Source organism: Ornithodoros turicata, chromosome 1 (assembly GCF_037126465.1).
Source record: "Ornithodoros turicata isolate Travis chromosome 1, ASM3712646v1, whole genome shotgun sequence".
NCBI classification, from domain to species: Eukaryota; Metazoa; Arthropoda; class Arachnida; order Ixodida; family Argasidae; genus Ornithodoros; species Ornithodoros turicata.
The window spans coordinates 161,437,561-161,460,892 of NC_088201.1; positions in this window are offsets into that span (position 1 = coordinate 161,437,561).

Sequence of the window (23,332 nt, forward strand, 5' to 3'; positions counted from 1 at the left end):
TCGGCATTTTCCTAAGAATTCATGCCCGCTGCTGGAGGATTACGACGTTGGCGTCTTCCTCGCCCCTGTTTGCGTGGAGTTCCTAGTAGTGGCGGCGAAAGCGTAAGCGGAGGAGGGGTATGCTGTTTGGAGGGTGCGGTCGCCTTGCTCTGGGTTGGGCTTGGAAGCAGGGTGCACCAAGAAAGGAGGAAAGGGAGGGATGCAACGTTTGACCTCCGCTGTCGCATGTGAACGGCGGCGGGAGGTATGTTGCTTACGCGGTAGGGTTGTTGCACAATGTTGCGCTCGTTGTTGACAGCTAAGTGAGCGCATAGTACATTCCAGGTTGATGTGGCTTCTTACGACATCCTTGCCTGCCGGCACATTGAACGTTCATGTGACTTCGTACGACCGCCGTGTCTGCCGGTACATTGCACGTTCATGTGGCTTCGTACGTCTGGCTTTTCCGCCGTGCCATTTATCACTCGTAACGCGGGGTATTAGCTTCGGCATCGGAATACATCGTGGCCTGCCACTGAGTATTACATGAGTTCTTGTGACATGATGCTTACTGACACTGGAAATTGCCGTCATGAACGAATTCAGCGACCTGTGATCACCATCGCTGGACATATGTTTTTACTCTAATTCTCTCATGCAATACACCACTGCAGTGGTTTATCCGGAATCCTAAGCAGGGCACGTGGTCATTCTTACAGCTACGGGATAACAGCTTTACACCTGTAATTACCGACATGCCATTACAGCTGAAACAGCGAGCCCCCTTTTTTGCAGGGGGTGTCGCCAAACTTTTTTCTTTGGGGTGGGGGTGTCACAGGGATGTAGGAGGGTCTGGATAAATCACTGACACAAAAACTGAACATCTGTCCTCGGAAAAGTGTAACCCATTGTATTCTTTTTCCTCCGAGGAGGGTATATACGGACGAACACTAAGTGAATTCTTAACGACCGAAGCATTTGGACACATGCAATACATACAGAATGTGAGGCGCAAATTGAAGTGAAGACTGCAAGGAGCCCGGAAGACCACCAACTTACAGTCCGTGAAACAGTTTCTTTTCCTCTCTCACAATCTGTGAATAAATATGTGTCGACACAGTTTACAACAATTCCCACTCTTACCTGTTTTTATTTGATGTTTGAAACAACCTCTCATCATAATCACTTCACTATAGTGTTAGTCACTTTTTGAGGTAACTTCGCAAAAGTATCATGAGCAAAGTTAGAAATCTCTATTTCGCTTCACGTCCAAGCAGGCAGAACGCACAACGCCGGCTCCTTTCTTTTTATTTTGCTGCAGAAAAATCCGACGACAGTGACCCTGCCTCTTGCACGTGCGCCGCGCCAGCAGCCTGTCTGCTGCGGCTTGTTGCAGCGCGATGTACTGGATGTACGCTACCACAATTCCGGCGTGCTTCTGAGTTAGGTCGCAGCAGAGCGTTCGTTTGGAGTTCGTGGAGTGCATTTTTTAACGGGGAAGGTGATAAGGCCACTGGCAAGGTTCTATGAAATGTGCGAAGAAAATGGGAACTTGATGAAGGTTGTAACTTCATTACATATTTAGCTTAATGACGTATCTCGTAACTAGCAACTTTTGGGTGGTAATTAACTTCCCTACCTCAGCTGAAATATACTTTATTGGCGACGAATATCTAAGAAATAGCAGCTGCGTGCTCTGATGGAACACTTGTGTCCGATGGATGCAGCATGCATGCGGAAGACATAATTCCCCAGATAATGACCTATGCACCTCAGATAGAGAGAAACAGAAAGAGACCTATAGTGACCTCTGTGTATTACATTTAAAATAAAAGACGTCAACAAAAGCAATATGCCAGCCTGATCTTGTCCTATTTGGATCCCAATCACACACAGGAAAAATAAACAATCTAAAAATACACAAAATAAGCCTAATAAATCACACTTCGTCAGCAGGACAGCAATCTACTGTCGTCTAGTAAAACGCGCGTACGCGACCGAAGGCGGAGGCTCAAATCCAAACCCATCCAATATACATACATATGCACATTATAGCTGTAGGCGAGCAAATGAGTCAAACAGAACAACCGCAACATGCAGACCGCGCGACCGCAGAACGCAAAATCGCATCTCGATCTAATCTACCGCTCACATTCGCAACATACAGTTGCCTCCAGCTACATGGCATTGCCCTCCACGCCCCACTACGCGAGAGAGTAACGCGTTCCAAACACTTTCCCTCCCTGCGACCGCCGATACACAACGAGGGAGGGGGGGGAGGAAGTCCGCCAGGCATCTGCGGTGTCAGACCCATACGCCCACACCAGACACGAAACGCGAAGCGTTTATGTTCGCTCGGTGCACTCCAATACAAATTTGCCCTTCACTCCGAACGCGTTCGCACAAGTAACAGTCATGACACGTGAACGTCAGACATCGACTGAACATTGTCGGCTTCAAAACCTACTATGAGGACTTCGAAACCTATCCGTCATCTTCAAAATCCATCGCGCAGACTTCAACTTCAAAACCCATCCAACTGACTTCCCCTTAAAAACCATCGCGCTGACTTCAAGACCCCACACACGGACTTCAACTTCCAAACCCACACACGCTGACTTCAACTTCAAAACCAATCACACTGACTTCAATTTCAAATCCCACCACACTGACTTCAACTTCAAAACCCATCACGCGGACTTCAACTTCAAATCCCATCACACAGACTTCAACCTCAAATCCCATCACGGGGACTTCAACTTCAAAACCCATCACGCGGACTCCAACTTCAAATCCCATCACGCGGACTTCAACTTCAAAACCCATCACGCGGACTTCAACTTCAAATCCCATCACGCGAACTTCAACTTCAAATCCCATCATAGCCCTTCATTCAACTTCAACTTCAACTTCACATCACATCATGCCGTTCATTCAACTTCACATCACATCATGCCCTTCATTCAACATCACATCATTCTCTATGAGGTGATGGTGAATGAAGTTGGTGAAGGCCATCATGAATGAATTCGCCGACCTATGGAGTTGACTAAGAAATGGAACTGATTGACCTGCAGTGCGACCCACCAATGAGAACAAGTTGGCTGAAGTTGGTGCGGCTTCGTTTTGTTCTTAAGTTGGACAAAAGTTTCTCAAGATACGATGTTGTAGCGGTTCATTTTCTATACAACCATACGTCTGATGATAATAATTCGATTCTTTATTTCGCGAGACGACTGTGGCAACATGCGTCAGCGAGCAGGTGTTTTCTCTGCTCACAACTGTAACAAATGAACATCACAACTTTGCAGTTGTTCGCAGCAATTGTTCAATCACTTTTACACGATGTAGGCACGCAGGAAAGAGAATTTCCCGATCCTCTGAATGAGCAACGCTACGGAACCCAAAGGTATACGTTTTATATCGTTTTACATTTTGTGTTGTCTGTCATTTAAATCAGAAACAGTATACACCAAAGCCGTGACAGCGATTCCCGTAGTCCCTCCATGGCTCAATACGGCCCCCGGACGCAAATAAGTTTTGCACCCTTCATATAGGGTTTGTATGCGGAGGTATGCACTTTCGGAACATAAATCGTTCTTTCAGACGTCTCATAGTATATTCTAAGCTTTGCGTTAAATTACCCACTAAATAAACTAATTTTTGTTAACTTACCTGTAATAAGTAGTCTACGCCGTATTACTTTACTTCTAGTGAACTTCGCAGCCGTCTGATGCGTCAGCATCTTTAACGTATATGTATGTGTATATATAGTCCGTTTTATTGCTGCTGTAGCCACTGAATTGTCACGTTGTCAAGCCCATCCGGGCTTTAACCTACTCTTCCACCCGAGAGGGAAAATAAAGACTGTATTGAATACCGTCTTCCTCTATTTCGCGAGTATCCCGTCAACAGTAAAAAGATTACAGCCCAACCTCCGAGCACCCAGACTTCAATAAGAACTCTCGTCTTAAACCACGCAATACTGTGTTTCGCACGTAGAATGCGTATTTTTGTTTGTAAAGACAAATGTGGCATATTATTCTGTCCTACCTTGTTTTCTTTGTTTCCGGAACGTGGGAAGAGCCGCGCCGTTTTTTTTTTCACCAACTGTGATGAGTATATCTGCTACGCATCGGCGTATCGCGATACCCCAACGTTGAATTGGAATAAAATTGGAAAATTTGAAATCATCACAGGGATACCACCATCGCAATGCATGTGGCCGGTCCGTGTACCGGTCTACGGACCAACGAGGTCGAGATTGCTCGTCCCGTAGCACAGGAAAACGAGCGGAATACCACTGTCGCAGTGCAACGAGAATGTCGTGAAGTCGTTCGTGCCCCGCTCGTTGCAGTGTACAGTTGCGGGAGTGGCATTCGCCATGAGAGGTAGCTGCAAAGTGCGCCTTGAAGATAGCATTGCAACGTCAGCGGCGAAGAAGCATGCGGACGCACCCGCTGAAGAGTTGGCCATCCACAGCGAATGGCGAGGTGTGCTTCGTGGTCGGTGGAGTATGTCGTGAGGGTCCGTGCGTACATATTATAGCGACTATTCATCCACCTATCCACAGCGCCTGTGCAAACGTGACATGCAGCACTATAGTGGCATTTTTAATTTTAAGATGACTTAGCTAATATTGATGTTCTTACGGAGATAGTCTCAGAGGGACCACAGAGATTGCCCATGCTGTGCAGCACGGGGCAAAACAGATAACCAATGTTTTGGTCCTCCAACAGCAAATGGGGTACAGACTATAAATGTAAACATTTTAACCGTGGAATTCAGCCTGCGTGTACAATAGTACTGTGCACAAGTGCACAAAATTACTAGATATCTGGTGTAGTGTTGCTGTATTGCATTTCTGGACCGTATTCGCATTTTTTCTTGCGATGGAAAAAACGGTATATCTTTTGCCATATCTAGTAAATTACAGTAAACGTTCAAAATACTAATATAATATATACAGGATGTTCTTTATTTGGTCTTTTTTTTTTTACTGAAAGCAATGAGAGAAGTTTCTTTTTCTTGTTTTGCAGTCGAGTTCTACGGCCAGGCTGACATCCTCTTGAAGATATGCGACTACAAGATGACTAACTGCATAAAATTCATTATGTACTCTTAATTATATTTCTTGCAAAGGGAGAGATCAGAATGTGACAACTGTGTGTACAACAGCAACACAACGGTGATATCAGAAATAACATACCATTCCGTAAATCTCTACAGGAAATGACAGTTTCAAAAACTGAGGGATACAATCATTATAACGGGTGAAATGTTCAACGCAACACCGTAGAAGAAACGAGAAGAACGTCGCAGCATTGCGGAGGACTATTTCCCGTTTTGTTAAAGTGAATTTTTTGCAAAGATAATCATCGTCTTTGGTGACACCCCATTTCCATATTTCACCGCTATGCAGTACACCACAATTTCTTCACGTGCGACATCAGAATAACACATATCAAAAAGTGCACGCGTTGAAACAGTGAGGTGATGACTTCATTACCCGAACGTGTCCAATCTTTAATGCGTTAGCATTAGGAGTGTCAAAAATGGAAAAAGAATGTATGCATGTATGTGTGTGTGTGTCCTCGTGCATGAGATGGTGAAGCCGCATCTAGGAAGTTGTATAACAGGACAGTAAAGAGTAATAAGAGGGTAAATGTAAATGGGGTAATTGATTTGAAATTGAAGTAGACGGAGGTAATGAGGAGCATGGGGTAAGAGTAACTAAAGGCAATTAAAGCTAGAAAGTTGAGTATAGCAAATGAATGTAAAATAGAGAAACATTAAATCAAACTAAAGGTAACAGAAGGCGACCACATCTTATCGGATGTAGCTAAATGTACTTACAGGTAATTGACATCAACTGAAGGAAAACTGAGTGCAATTAAAGCAAGTAAAAATTCAAATGTATTCTAGATTTCCTTCGCGGAAGAATGTTTAGAATGCGACTGGGAACTACCTTCTCGCGTCTTTTCATACAGGAAATGGTGTTCCTGAGGGACCTCTACTGAGTGTTACCCTGTTCATTGTTAAGATGAATTCTGTGACACAATCACAACCACCGTCGGTCACATTTTCAGTCTATGTGGAGCATGTGCAAATATCCTGTTCATCGTCCAATCTTGCCATGTGCGAGAGACAGCTGCAGCTTGCAATCAATAGACTGACTAGGTGATCGGTTGAGAATGGTTTTAAGTTTTCACTAGATAAAACGGTTTGTGTGGCCTTTTCACGGAAAAGAGGGCCGCAGCAATCTCTGAATACAAATGGTCAACCTCTTATTGTGCAATCGGAACACAAACTTTTGGGGCTTACTTTTGACAAGAAGCTCACGTTCCAATCTCACATCAACAACATGAAAGTAAAATGCACCAAATCATTAAATCTGTTCAAAGTTTTATCTCACAGGTTGGGGACCAGATCAAGAGACTTTACACCGGGTGTGTACCGCTGTGGTTCGGTCTAGACTGGATTACGTGTGTTTAGTTTATGCGTCAGCACGTCGTTCTGCCTGAAAAAGCATAAACCCCGTACATCATCATGGACTATACGGCTGGTGCTTGGTGCTTTGCGCACCTCGCCAGAGGAAAGCTTATATGTTGAAAGCAATGAGTTGCCTTGAAAAGACGACAAGCCTATCTTTATATACTTTATGCACTCACGGGGTGAGGAGTTACCCACTACACGCTGGTCGTTCGAGTGTTGGGGGCACACGTTTTCAACAGCTATTCTTGAACAAACCTTCAGTTGTTCCTCCTCTTGCTATGCGTATCTCACAACAAGTTCAACAGTACCATTTTTGTGATTTCAACTGTCATGTATCAGAATCTACTAGACTTTTACCTCCGTGGACACCACCCCCAAGGTCTAGCAGGTCCTTAGCGAGATACGAGAAAAATACCAACACGGCCGTATTGCAACAGGAGTTCGAACATTTGAGATAAAGTTTGGGAGAGCACACAGGTTTCTATAGAGATGGATCCAAAACCAACACAGGTGTATCGAGTGCCATGGTGACTTTGAGATGCACCAGGGCAATCCGTTTGAACTCGTACATGTCCATTTTTAGTGCTGAGGTTTACGGAATTATTCTCATGCTGAATTACATTTTGCAGAACAACATCGTCTCATCAGTCATCTACACAGACTCTTTTGGGGCTATGCAGGCAATGTGCAGGCCACATAAAACAAAAAAAACTTCCTTGCCCACAGGGCGCAGTATCTTGCATCACAAATCACCAACAAGATAGAGGTTGATATTCGGCTGGTTAGCAAGCCATGACGGGATACCGGGAAACAAGTGTGCTGACAGCGCAGCAGCCAAAGCAATGGACAACGACATCACACCGTTTGATATTCCTGCCCAGGACCTGATTCGGCTCCTGCGAAACTGTATAAACTCCGAGCGGCAGGAGTTCGGCAGTACACAGGAAAATAATAAGGTCCACCTTGTCGAAAGGAACATTGAATGGCACGGGTATCCTCTTAAAAAACCAAATGCAGGAGACACTGCGATGCAGACTGAGAATAAGGCCGAGTTATGTGGCTCACAGGTTTTTACTCCGAGGAGGGAAGCCTCCTAAGTGCACACACTGTGGTGAGCAGCCCTCTGTTGTCCATGTCCTCATCTCATGTCCTCTTTTTGAAAATGAACGTCAGTGTTATTTTACCAGGTTTTAGAAGCACTTCATACCCCCTCACCAAGCCCTCTTGCTGGGTGATGAACGACTCGTTCAGTTCGAGAATGTTTTTAACTTCCTCCATGACATTGGCTTCACTGGTAAGTTGTAAAATTTGTACTTCTTAGTATTTCATTTTACAGGACTCACAATGTTTTGTTCTTAATGTCATTATTTTATTTTTACTTTCCCGTATGACAGCTGCGGATCAAACTTGATCAGCCCGGATCTGGTTTTAATCAAGCCTGATCAAGAGAAATCCGAGGTCGGCCTCTTCCAGTAGGTTCCGTGATGGATCTGCCATTATCCTGCCTGAACCAAACCGGAATTTCCTGGATCCAGGAACACCTACGTTTTGATCAGCCAAGTGCAAGCTGTAGTAAGGTTCAGTTCCCCCACCGAAATCGAACCTGGCATTATGGCATTAGTCGATGTGGATCGGGTTAACACCAGGCCCGCCGGGCCCGGGTCGGGGTTTGAGCCTTTTTCTGATCTTTTTCTTTTTTGTTTAAGTTGTGTGGTACCCTTTAAAGGACATCCGCAGAGGGAGAGGGATTTTGTAATCTTGAGCCGATGATGTTTGCGTGACCTGAAAAATCATAGCATTAAATTTAATTTTACTCTGATATTGATTTCTCCACATGCCCACTGTTTTTGGCGATCTCTGGCTTTTGTCATTTTTTCGCCGAAAGCCACGAATCAATCAATCAGTGCATTTGTTTAGTTAGTCATGTTCTGATTAGACAGAGGATACTTTGGCTCCCTACACATGTCATATCACAACAATGCGCTCAATTGCAGACAATAACCTCTGTAGGACAAGGAGCCCCTCGAGTGAGAGAAACATATCGTGCGAATCGAGAAATATATTTGAAAAACTGACGAGGCGCCGCCGTTCCGTGATTTAGTGAACTGTCGTTTCACCATAGACGATGATAAAGAACGAGGCTTTTGTGGTATCTTGCGATCGCCACACAACCATTTTGGTACCAGCATAATGACCCCGAAAGTACTTATCATTATGCTTTTGGTGTGCATGATAGGAGCCTCTAACTGCAAATCTTTCGGGGTGCGAGAAGGCCCATCATGGCCCCGGCATAGGGTTGTGTATAAGTGGGTTCCGCTTGAGCGCAGTATGTCTCTACTGTCACTCTCTGCGGTATTGCTCATCTTATGTAAGATGTGTTTGCACGATGCATGGTCGCATGTCTTACCCCCGGGACCAATTATTTGTGTGTGACTTTCACATACAAATTGGTGGTGGTGGTGGTGGCGGTGGTGGAGGTGGGAGGGAAAACCACCACTTCAGTTACTACATTTTCTGCTTTATTAACACATTATAATTTTTATTGCAGGGAATCTTCAGAAGTGCATCGTCATATTAGTCATGGACTTTGATGATGTTATGAAGGTTCTTAAATATACCTGCAGTATCACTTTTGAAAGATGCACCTGATGTCAATCAGACGGTGTATTCTGCTGTGAGTAAGCTTTTTTAAATATTATTTTAAGATGTCATTTGAAAATGGTCGATATCAGCCGTCGGTAGCACAAACAGACCATGCGAGTCCCGATAGGCTTCTTTCTGGCAGGATTTTTCCAGTGAACTGCGAGAGCTGCTGTACCCTGACAGGAGCACCTCATGTATTGGTTGTCCAGAAAACGTGTTATTGAACAACAACAACAACAAACAACAACAACAACAAAGAAAAAGAAGGTATAATATTATTAGTATTTTACTCAGTTCATTCAAATCATTACAATGCGAGGACCTGCCTAAGCCAACAAGAGCTTGCGAGCAGTCCTGCCTGACAGTGGAAACCGCGCTTAAAAACTGTACGTAAAAACACGAAATACAGCATCGACGCACAAGTTACCATGAAACAGAAAAAGTTAAATAGATTTACAATAAAAGAACATGTTAAGCGCATTCAACCACAGAATAAAGAACGAAATAATGTTTTTAGGGAGGCAATCGATGAGAAATTCAAAGCATCGGCTGGCAGGGAGTTAAAAACGGAGGGAACATAGTGAGAGCGTTGGCATTTTCCATAAGAAGTGAAGATTCTAGGGACACCCAGTCGAAAAAAACGACAGAAAAACACGACAAGTTTTCAGCCTGTTGTATATTGGGACCTTGTCGTCTGTTGTTGTCGTTTGTAGTACCTGTCCTGTCGTACATGTTTTGTCGTACCCTGTCGTCGTTTTTGTCGTATGGCTCCTGTCGCACTTTGTCGTATGCTCCCTGTCGTCCTCTGTCGCATACTCCCGGTTGTGTTATTGCTATATCACTCCCAATGTGCTCTGTTGCACAGTTTCTGCATGCATTTGTTGTTGCTGTCAGACATGCACTATAGTGTAGTACATTTAACTGTGAACTCGCACCGTGTATAAAAGCTCACTCAACCACATATGAACTGATTTGCCTTCGTCTCTTTATTGCTACTTTTAGAATATGCATGTAGTCACCTGAAAAAAAGAAAAGAGGAACATCAAAACCTTGTAATTATCAAATGCGAACTTCATGCAAAGATCATGCGAATATCCTGAAGATTCCGCTCAATATATTAAAGAATAAAAGTCTAAGAAACATTGTACTCTAAATATATGCAAATTCAAATTAAAACCTTTTGGCATGTCATTTTCTCGGAGAAATCAAATATAAAAAACTGTAAGCCAACCGCACTGCGCTTTCTCAAACCATATGTTTGTATACTCTTTTCTTTTCCATATGTCCGTATGCATACACAAGGGCAATTTTGTAAAATACCATCAAGTGGTAATTTTAAAGTTGACGTAGGAAATTCCAAGTCTGACGCAAAAGAAAAATTTAATCATAAGATATACCGAAGGGGACAGAGAATGGAACATGCGGGAACAGCTCTGACGGAGTAACAGCAAGAATAACATTTTCTGAAACTGCATCTCACACTACCTGCCAATCAACAGGATCGAAGTGATGCCCTATCACCTTTGCCATGTTCTATAGACACAAGTATAATCCGCATCGTACAATGCTCATCGGCGGAGGTCAGCACATTTCTGTGCCAGGTATCTGACGAGTAATTTGCGGCGCCGTCGTGCTTCCTCTTCGCTGCAGTTTTTCAGTTGTAGGAAGTGCCAGAACGCAGCTGAAATAAGTATGAGTGAGCTTTCAGTATCGGGGAGTGTGTCACACAAATTCAACAAAAACAGTGTCATCCAGTCATCCACGGTATGTAGCACAGTGCAGTGGCAGACTCACGTTAACGATCAATGCTAAGTAAGCAGAAACTGAAGATAACAATCTGCACTCACATGACACGCAGGTCACCTTTACAGGCGACAACTGCGGGTATACGACGGTTTTTCCCTGAGAAACGTCCTTGTTAGACTGCCTGCCTGTGACACTGCGTTTTGCAAGCGTCTCATGTCCCCACAGAGCAACAGCGAGACGCTTGCAAAACGCAGCGTCAGTCGGCAGCTGCACAAGGTGTTCCCAGGTATCCAGGCGGACATGAACTCCATGTCCCAGGTGCACCTGGAAGTGGTACGAGAATTACATGTTACTGAAGCAGCAAGGGTAAAAACGAAAGATGCTCACATACTGAATACTGAAATATACAGGCATATTCAAAGTAATCCAGTAATCAAGGGCAGTTTTTTTATGCAATACAAAAGCGGGTATACCTGGCCATCCTCAGTCGGTGTCGTCGAGATGGGATCGAAAGCGATGCCAGTACCTGCAGAAAGTGATGTGTTAGAAGATCTGACGCCAAGATTACTCACATTTGCGTGTGATGCTATTAAAACCAAAAGGCTGCATCACAACGTGGCACCTCTGGAGACACGCGTTGCTGCCTTCCTCGTGTTGGCTGTTTGCTGGGAACCTGATGGAAAGTTGTAATATTTGAAGTGGGAATCTACGTGCCTTTTAGATATAAAAAAATTAGTGTCTACTGTGTGAGTGAAAATTGTGTGATTTCACTCAGCATAGTGACTCATAATAATCTTGCGCAAGCTCTATTGCAGGGCTCAGTAACACCATAATGACACTTTCTGCAAAACAAGAAAAGGACTAGAGGTTGCAGTTTCATCTATATTTGCCACCGCAAAAACATGAGGCTTCCTACATTAGCTTCACTGCTGGTTTTCTTACTCTTATTTTTCCAATAGACGAGTTCAGAAAATCCCAGAGTGCTTAGCGCTGCTTTGAACTGCGGGAGTTTACTAATACGAAAGAAACAGGTGGTCTCCAAACCGTTCCTATTTCTCCCCTACCGGTCCATTGTCCACGACGTGTCAAGGTCAGCGAAACCTAAATGTGAAGGATTTTTGTTCATTCCCCCGATCAGCAAGTGCCCAGGATGCAATACGTGGACAAAGAGCACCGGGATTTTCTGAACTCGTCTATTGTGCACATGCCCTGTCTGTGTTCAACAAAGTCCTTAAGTCTTAAACCTGTGCACTCCCCTACTGGTGAAGGCCATGCACTGCTACCTGTCAGGAGAGAGAACTATTACATACACGATGTCGCCCACTAGGGAGAGCAGTTGAGCATGGTCGCTCCTTGGTTGGAGAAGATGCTCCCGGTGATTGCAAAAATTCAGTTACACAAAACCATGCAACACAATGTCGTCCATGACTTGCAAACCCGAGACAAGGTAGGGGAGGAGGGACCTCGTCTCGGGTTTTCAAGTCATGGATCGTCAACACGAGCTCGCTACCTAACTTTCCTTTCGTTACAATGTCAACTTTTGCCAAATTGTATTCAATGCAAGCGCGGTTCACGCGCACAAAAAAAAAAAAGAATCTTGAGCGGTTGCTCGACATCCTGTCTGCAAGCAGACTGACGTCACTTACATCCACTGATCACTGCAAGCTTGCAGAAAGGTAACCTGCCAGTGGCCAAGGTCGTCTGCTCTTAATCTCGTTCTCTAGCAGCAGTGGTGTCAAAGCAGTCACCTGTTTTGGCTGCCTTTTTAGTTAACAGTATCTCAGTTATTGTAACCTATTCCACTAACCTTAAATTATTCCAATGCTGGGTTGATACTCCACATGATGAATGGTGCATGCATTAGATATGCTTGCAGATGTTTTTAGGATCTTTTCATAGTCACTTTAACTTGGAACAGTATAACAAATCAACAGGTTTTTTTTCTAGGTGTACACTCACAACAGGATGTTATCGGTTCTGATGTAAACTCAGTTTAATGAACCTAGCTCTACCAATACACAACACAAATGAACACTACAGCTTGCATAGCCAGCGCAAACATGTCCTGGTACTAGAAATTATGTATCGAACTCACCACAAGACACTGCAGGTACAGTCACTGCATGTGACACTGGTGCATGAGGTACTATGGAGCTTCGCGATACATCTTCGCTGGCAGATGGCGTCGCTAGAAAGAGAAAATTTTTAGGCTCTCATGAAGTATGCACTGACACAATGCAAAATATTGCAAAGTTCACACAATTTACAATGACTAGAAAGAATGATGCCCCAAACGAATGCTATCTTAAGGTACACAACACTGCAGGGAAGAGAGTCCTTTATACACACTCACTTATCAGAATTTCTGAAATAATGAATGCAGTAACTTTATCAGAGTTTCAAAAGAAATGGTGTAATATCCCAATTGCACACTCTGACACAAGAAAAGTGAATGATCAGGAACCTCACCACAAGATGTAGAAGCCACAGTCATCTGAAATTGTGCATCAGGTACCACACACACTTCACCCACATCTCCACTCTGCGATGGCAACCCTGTTAAAAAATAAATATACATATTCCTTTCCACCATCCACAAACGTATGCGCTGCTACCACGCACGAGTAACTGCTTAAACAAATCATCGCATAGTTAAAAAAACACAAGTGCAGTTAATCATGGGGCAGGGCACTTCTTAGCCTTGTACATTCAGAAACACAAACATCGTAGAACCAACATGTAGCTACACATGAAATCTCACCACAAAAGACAGAAGGCGTAGCTGCTGCTGGCGACACTAGTGTAGCTGACATTACAGAGCCGCTTGGCTCATCTGTGCTGACGAATAACGACCCTGCTGACAAGAAGACAAATTTTCAGGCATGCCTAAAACCATGCATCAGCACGGCAGCTAAGATGCATATCTAGCTGAAGCACCACAGTAATGCTGTATAACAGGTCCGCTGAATTGAATGACCGGAATCGTTCTATCCAGCAACCCCATAATACAATACGGTTTCGTCTAAAGCCAAGGACTTAAAACCAGAACTTAGCAAATGTGGAGAAATGAACTTACTACATGCTGAAGCTAATCTGGGTACTGCAATGCTGTTGGAAGGCTGTATCACTGCATTGCTGGCTGTGTTGTTGGGGGTGCTCATGGTTTCTGCAACAATGCAGGACATTGTATTTCAAATGTTTGGAAGTAAATAGCAAGCTACAACCATTAATAATGTATTCTCTAATATTGCACATGGAAGCAACTTAGTGCAAATGGGACCTCTTACTCTGTGGCACAGGATGAGGGACTGTCATGCGTGGCGGTGTCTGTGGCGCAGGACTCCAACAGCTTTTAGTGCTTCTGCAGTTCTCTGGTAAATTAATTAAAACGTGTTATATTACAAAACTTGCTCTGCAGCAAGCAAGCTCATTAAAGAGGTCTATGATGGGAACTCCAAGACAACGGACAAAACAGGATACATGCAAGTGTTATTTCAATAATTCATGCATGCTGAGCATCCTATCGGTGTAAGGCCCAGAGGAATAAAACAATATAATAAAAAACAGGAGTAATAGACATATTCAAAAGCAATTTTAGACACCAATATAAACCACCCATCACTCAGTAAGGAAGGAAGTGGGCGATGAGAAATTCAAAACGGTTTCAGAAATGTGGAAAGCGCATATAAACGATTACACAGCTTGGAAAAAGCGCGCGCATGTCACTTTCACAACATTGTCATAACAACCGCATGTCTAATCAGGAAGAAAATACTGCATGCAAGCGGGCCGTATGTACATGTTTGCATTTTGCACTGTTGTCTTTACCAGTTTTAAATATCGTCGAACAGAGTGCACTTTGGAGTGTCCTGTTGAGATTTCTTAGCGAAGAAACTTCACTCTGCAACCGCTGAACCTCCTCTTCAAGTTCTTTAATTCTCGTGATCCGTGGGTCGTCCCTTGAAGGCATATCCTCGTCAAGACAAATCATGCTTGCTTCCGCTAACCTTTTGGCACGATGTCTGGCATGTTTGTCGGGTTTGTCTCTTTTTGCCTAAAACGTAGTAAACACTCCATATACGGGCGCACAGCGTAAAAACACGTGAGAACGTAACAACAAACTTTCAGACTCCTACTTTTTTTTTCGCCGGCAAAGCGACTTCCAAACAGGGTTTCCGAGACGGCTTACACCTACTTTTCTGCCAGGCTATCATTTCTTCTTTTGTTTCTGTAATTTGAGTACCGTAAAGGATATACATCACGCTAAGACCAACTAGAAGGCTAAGGCACATTACCTGTCATATGAAGGATGTGTGCGTTGTAGTATCCGGAACACGTCTCCTCATTGCCGTCCCAAAAAGCTTCGTAGACCCTTTCCTTGTCGAAATCATCGATGTCAGTAGGCTCGAAGTTGATGATTGTACGGTGATCAACAATGTACTTTTCGTTTTCATTTTTATATTGGATTAGCAAGAACATAACTGCAACCTAACACCGCGTGTACACCATAAACAAAGGAAGCAACGAGGAAGGAATCAGTTGGTAAACCCGCTACGCATCCCTAGGCTTGGCCTCAAACTACCGCAACTGTAGAGGGCGCCACAAAGATGAATAATTTGATGCTCTGAGACCGGAACACATAGAAAGGATATACACATGAAAGGAAATAACGGATAGAAAGCCACAAGTGCCTAAGAAATTAATGATGAAAGAAGAAAGTTGCTGAACAGGTTAGCCAGGTTATGTTTTCTGATCGGCAGGTCTCAATGTTTTCTGGCGTAAAACGGGCGGCTGGAGGGCGCAAGACAAAACTTCCAGGTTCTGCCGTCGTACCGCCGTGAGCTCGTCAGTAAAAGAGCTGCGAAAAACCTAATAAATGCTATGTAGTTGGGAATTGGGGCTCGCCTTGATATTTTGTGACATTTCACTTCACGTAGCGCCGCCTTGCAACTTGGCAACTCGTCTAATCGTCTAATCCAGGTCAGGTCATCAAGATCCTCTTTCGTATGAACGTACATAGCACATAGCACACAAAAATGTAATTTTCTGTCGCGCAGGTGTGCTATTTTGCCATTCTAGCTGCAAGAAGCCATCGGATAACCTGTTCTTTTTTATGGCTTGTTCCGGTTGCAAAAATGGCCTCCCAACCGACCAAGCGATACCGCCGGTATCTCGAGCCCGGAGAGCCATGTCGGATTCCCAAGCACACAAAACATAATCAACGTGTGAAAGAATCGGAGCAAGTGGCGATGAACAGTGCCCGTGGGCCTAGTTACGAGACCCAGAATCTGGTGGAAGTGCTGGCTGACGCCGGCGAAAGTGATGTTCATATAGCGGAAGAGAGTGGGCGGCGGCCAGAAAGTGATGCTGCCGATGTTGTGTGTTCAGATTCCCATCAGAGTGTGCATGGAGGTGATCTGCCGCCCTCAAATGTAGAGGATGATAACTCCACATTGGATGACAGCGAAATTAGAAGCTACTTTGAGCAGTGCTCCAGCGAAACGCTGCCAAATCAGACGACTACTAAAGCCCAAGCACTGCTGCTTATTCTTTCTTATGTTGTACACGCTGGCTTATCGTGGTCGCAAGTGGAAGGCCTGTTGAAGCTTGTGAATACCTTGTGTGATACTGAGGTCGTTCCGGACACAAAATATCGCTTTCGAAAACTGTGGCAGGACTGCATGAAATCTATGGACATGCACATTTTCTCTCACACTTGCATGTGCTACCTTGGCCTGAGATCACGTAGCAGCAAGACCCAAACATTTACTTGTGCACAGTGCCAGACCTCGTACAGGCTCCAGGAACTGATAAAAGGAGGACATTTTTTCATAATTTTTGACTTAAAGCGTCATTTGCATGACACCATGGAACGCCCCAGCCAGTTGCTGTACGACACGTTGAGGAAAGTACAGTCATCTGTTTACGGATTGTACAGTGACATTACAGATGGTCGCATGTACAAGAGCATCCGACATCGACTGGGTATGAACTGGTGCGATGTGACAGTAACCCTGAACACTGATGGGTCACCTGTATTTCAGTGTGACAAATCTAGCATGTGGCCAATCCAGCTGCTGCTCAATGAACTACCATTTGACACCCGCTTCCATGAACTCATTATTGGAGCCTTGTGGTTTGGGATGTGCCATCCCCCGGCGCATCTCTTCATGAAGGCTTTTGTTGAAACATTCAACAGGATCGGCAGCATACCTTGGAGGCACTCTGGCAGGACAGTGGTGTCACGTGTGTATGCTGTATGTTGCTCTGTAGACTCGCCGGCTAGAGCAGCTTTGTTAAATATGAAACAATTTAACGGCTACTTCGGATGCCCCTGGTGTCTTGAAAAAGGGACTGTTGTGGATGGTGAGTTATATATCATGGTCATCGTTCCCTTCATATGTGTCTTTGCTTTCCTGCTTTGCCTTTTGTTGATGATAATGTTTTGGTTGCATAGTGTGTGTCTATTACCCCGTAGCCTTCTAAATGACCACATGCGGGTTTCCTAATTTTTCTTCTACAATCAATGTGAGCTGCATTGCATTGTTGTGGGAACCTGTGGGAACCTAAGAACTGCAACAGAGTTTGTGGAGCTGTCACCTTTGCTGCAGTCAAGGAAAAATGCCATCCTCAGTGTGCAGCCCATTGTGGGATCGGAAGCCCATGTCCTTGGGGCACCATTGCTGTCAATGGAACTCGGCCATACAGTCGAGCAGCTCTTCATCGACAGGTACGGAAGAGTACCAAGTATAACACACTATTCTCGGTGTACTATCAAAAATACGAATGTTCATACAACATCATATGCCCGAGTAACAAAAACGTGTTCTTCGTGCCTGAAGATGAAGGATGGCAGCTACTGCCTAGTTTCAGACATATGTTCAATTTTATTGGACACTCGAAAGATTGTTTTTGTGTGTGAAGTGCCCATCATGTCAGAGTGCAGCTTCAGGAGTGTCAAGTACATCCACAAGTGCTACCGCCCTCCCCCAGGAAGAAACATTAACCTGTATTCGCATGATGATGTATCTGCCCAGTGTGTCTTTCTTAACGCAGCAGGCATCTCTTATGTTTGTGACATCCCCAACACCTATAGAGTTGACTGACTTGTAGCTGATTGACTAATGCAAGTGCAGTAAGACAGTGAATTGCAACATGCTGCAGCATTGTGTGTCTTTTTGCCTAGAGCATCATTTGAGCTAAAATGTAAAGAAATACAAGTAAAAGCTGCCATGTCAGATGGCTGTGTCCCTTTTAGGAAGGCCATAACGCAGTGTTAATCAGGGGCAAGTCGTCGTCCGCATATGTCGTCGTATGACGTCGTCCATACATGTTGCAGAGTCGTCATCAAGGCTTTTTACTCCCTCCCATCCGAAAGGACAAATGAAACTGAATTGAATGTATAGGAGTTGCGCTATGCAGACACGAGACTGCTGCAAAAATGCATTTGAGTTGGCCAGAACCAGTCCAACTGTCTGCTTAATGGGGTGCCTGCACGTAGTAAGTTTCTACTAAAGGGGCTGTCACTGTGCTTGATTGCTGTTATACTGTCAGTGTTGTCAGCACTGATAATATATAATTGATATCACGTACACGTATCATGATGTACAGGTGGAAAGAAGGTATGAAAACTCCGAAGCTTATCGATACATGGTAGTCGCTCGAAAGGCCGCACAGAAATTGCACTTCCGTCTATCCACAAAAGCACTCAGACGACAAACAAGCTTTTGAGACGACAAAAATGTGACATTTTTGTCAGAGACGACCACCTTTTGTGGTGATGACAAGAACCTTTGTAGTGACGGTAGCCCTCTCTGTCATGATGAAAAAAATTTTAATAACGACGACAGACCTCTCTGTCGTGACGACAAAAAAAAATTTGTAGCGACGACAGACCTGTGTGTCGTGACGACAGAAATGTTTGCAGTGACGACAGACCTGTCTGTCGTGACGACAGAAATGTTTGTAGTTACGACAGAAATTTTTGTAATGACGCCAGACTTGTTGGTCGTGACGACAGAAATTTTTGTAGTAACGACAGAATTGCTGTCGTTACAACAGAAAGGTTTGTCGTGACGACGGAGATTTCTGTTGTGTTTTTCGACTGGGCAATGTATATTTCAGGGAGTCTGGTTTCTGTTCGAACAATCGGTACAGTCTTAAAATTTTAGGTCCAGTAATATTTCCGAATCACTATCTCGGCAAATAAGTTTTCAAATGGAGCAAGGTTATTTTGTTTAAATAAACAGTCTGAACGCGTCTGTCGGCCAAAGGACACACTTTTTAAGGCAACTCTTAAGACATGGTTAATCCTGTTCTTCCAAGTAAATCAACAGTTGAAAAAGATTGTTAAAACATATCTCAGTATGGAGTAACCCAAAGACAGCAATATGTGCCTGCGAATTGAGCAAGGAATACACGACCTAGTATTGTAGAGCAGACAAGCAAAGCTGAATACGTTTGTGAGGATTCTTGAAACATATTAGCCTTGATTTCGCTGCATTGACTGTTATACAATTTACAAAGAAGTCCATAACCTTATTGGCAATCTTTTGTAAAGTTCGAACTGCATCTTGGAGTCGCAAATCAGTAGAGAGCAAGACGGTGTCATCAGCGTACTGAAATATTGAAGTCTTCTTCACAGTCTGACAGGTCGTTAGCTGATGTGGAAGAGCACAGGGGCCAAACAGGCCCTCAGGAACGCCCGTATGGAGGGCTACTCACTTGCTGTGTTGACAACTAACAATGACTCTGTGTGAATGTCCTCTAAATAACTACATAGCCAATTAAAGAAAGGGCCATCTTTTGCATCTTTTGCGAAAATTATACTCGTGGGGGTTAACCTCAACAAGTATAACTTTCGCAAAAGATGCTCATTATTTATAGAATCAAAAGCTTTCGATAAATCCAAAGAAAGCGCAACGGCTACAAGGTTCATGTCAAGTGCAGAATACAAACAATCAGCAAAGTCTTCCAACAAAGATATAGTAGCCTTATTTTGCACAAAACCATACTGTGAAGCGGATAATACGGCAATTTAGTTTTATTGCAGGAAGTCAGGACTTCACAAGTGTATCGTTATATTAGTCATGATGTTACTTTGATGTTATGAAGGTCCTTAAGTATACCTGCAGTATCGCTTTTGAAAGACGCACCTGATGTCAATCCGACGGTGCACACTTCTGGGAGTAAGCTTTTTTTAATATTATTTTAATATGTCGCTTGAAAATGGTCGATATCAGCCGTCGGTAGCACAAACAGGTCATACTACTCCCGATATGCTCTTTTTCTAGGAGGATTTTTCCAGTGACCTGGGACAGGTGCTGTACCCTGACAGGAGCACATCATGTACAGGTGGTCCAGAAAACGTGTTATTGAATAATAATAAGTATTATTATTATTATTATTATTATTATTATTTTATTCACTTCATTCAAATGTTTATATTGATGTATATATACGATTGATGATATATATGATTATGTTGATGTACAGGGTGTCCCAGAAAACGTGTATTTGAATTATAATAACAAAACTACGCCACCTAGAATAATGTATTAATTAATTATGTAAATATTTGCGAACTGAACTCGTAAATTTGCCAACTAAAGGTCACTTTTATACCCTACCAATATGAAGAGCGTGCAGAATTCACTCAAATTCATTATAATTCACAGTGATATTCACGAGCTCGGAAAAAATAGCCGAATATCATGCTTTTCCGAGCAGCGGATCATAGCGCGCTATGACTTTTTGACCGCAATCGCTCTCAGTGCGACGAAAGGAGTTCCGAAGCCAGCCCACAGACTGACAGTAGAAAAAGTAACAGTTCCTAAAATTGGGAGAGGGAAAGCATTTTACCAGCGAAAGTCGGACGTGATAAGCCGTGTCTGTTTTATCTCTTTCTGCAATGTCTGGGATAGCTGGGTTTCCAACCTCCTTTCGTCTGACTGACAAAGATTGCGCTGAAAAATTCATCGTGCGCTATTCTGTGCGACCTCCGTAGAGCATGATGTTCGGCTATTTTTTCTGATGGGATAGCTTCTGAATATCCCTGTCAATTATCATTAATCTGACTAAATTAGACACGCTCTTCACATTGGTGGGGTAAAAAAAGTGACCTTTACTAGGCATATTTCCGACTTAAGCTCGCAAAAATTTACATAATCAAACTTACATTACACGACATTCACACGAGGAGGTGGCAAAAACCCAGTAAGTGCCATTGACCGCATGACTCTAGGTGGTGTAGTTTTTTAATTATAATTCAATGACACGTTTTCTGGGGCACCCTGTATATCTGGGCCATGATCATATTGATATTGTAAGGGTCGTTAAGACGCTTGGTGTATATTTTTCCGAAGACCTCTCCTGGGGATGCCACATATCCCATGTAAAGGGCAAAATATAAAGGTCGATAGGACTTTTGAACCATATGCGGTTTGTCTTGCCTTTCAGGGTGGAATTACTTGTATACAATTCACTAATTTATTTGGTCTTGCGCTATTGACTTTTAGTCTGGGGCACAGGAACGCTGAGAGACATAGCTAGTTTACTGACCCTACAGAAACGGGCCGTGCGTATAATAGCCGATGTACTTTACGATGCACACACACACAGCCTTTGTTTACCACTTTCAAGATAATGAAGATAACCAGTATGTACAAGTATCATATGTTCAAGTCTTTTCTAGTTGCCACACGACAAAGTAATAATGATATGTTATCCTTGTCCGCGTTATGACACTTGTCACAACGTACTCGTCACTGTGACAAATGGAGAATACCCAGGTTTAGGAGAAACTACAGCGATCAGTCCCTGTCTTACACACTTCCGTACGGTTTGAACAGTTTTCATACCCAGAAGGTATATATCAATGACCTCTATACAGACATGTTTTTCGTGTGTTTCATGAAGGTCAGTTGTGTTGGGGATGGAATGGTATGCGATAAGCCTAAGGTAATGCCAGCCACAAATTTGTATATCAGTAAATTTTCTTCACATGTGGCTTTGAAGAACTGCTTACTTGAAACAAAATAAATAACCAGGTGTAACACATATACAATCATATTTCACAGGCATTTGGTGCCAGTCATTCAGTGAAAGTAGTTTGCATGAGATGTCATGGTGTCGAGTATTGCAACAGCATTCATGCACTGTTTCGAGTGACAAATCCATAGATGTTAAAATCATTTGTCATGACGCTGATGACACACTCTTAGTTACATGCGATCTTGGTTACCGTAGTATTCCCATATTCTGTACAACTTCCACTCACTGCTTTAGGTTTGGAGTGCGATTCAAGGCAGAGGAGCGCGGGTGTGAAATGGGAGTACGCATTCTGCTTAGATATTGTATAGGACGTGTAATACCGGAAAAACCGTGGACACTTCGCATGCACCCGAGCTGGTACGAGGGGAACAAGTTGTAACATAATTGAATGTACAGTGAGGTACTACACATCTGCATATTAGAAATGGATATTGGTTTGGTTCACTATTTTTGAACTCAGCTATTCAGAACGTGTTGAAGACAGCCACAACACCAAATTAGAGGGATTGTGGTATTCGCGATAAATAGTCCTGCTCACAGAAATGATGCAGAACGGCATGCATTTTTTTAGCTTGAAAGAAAAGGGTTAAGCTTCAGTAGACACAAAAAGGACGCTGTTTTTTAGTGCTATATTAACACTCAACACCTGAGTACATTGATAAACTCTGTGGCCATATGAAAGCTATCATTAACGTAAACGGAGAGCTAGTATAACATGATACCATCCTTTACTACTGTCATGTGTATGTGTGTCCTACTCCTAATGATATTCATTCTTACATTAAAATTCAACAAAAAAGCACCGCGCCTATTAGCGATTTTCACTGCAAAGGCTCATCATGGTCATTAGAATCACAACATCGGTAAAGTACCACTGCTCTTTAAAATAATAAGTGAGACCACTCAACATCATCACCAGGCTTAGGTAATACATGACCCTTTCTATGCTCATACATTCGTTGTCTGAGGCTACACCAGTGCGCAAAAAGGCGCGAAAGCCTGGGGGCAAAGTTCCATTCGCGCTCGACGGAGGGGCTAGGCAGAACGTCTGTACGGGAACATGATTGTATTCCCACTATATAAATGGTTATTGCATTGCAGTTTAGAAACACTATCACAAAAACTATGCTTAACTATAATTTAGGAGCCTCATAATTTTACTTTCTATGGAAACTATAATTGCCCTGTTACTTGGATCGCTATTAATCAAGCGCTCCAATTTTTTTCTCTCTTCCCATTTCAGCCTTGTCATGCAGTGAAGCAGTCTCACCACCAAAATAATTAATTTACACTAAGGGTGGTGTGTCCTGTGCTCAGATGCAAGCATTTCCTATAGCAGCTGACTTCCTGAACACACCATGCTCCTTATTACACGTAACAAACAGAAACATACAAACCCTCCTCTCAGCTGTACCAT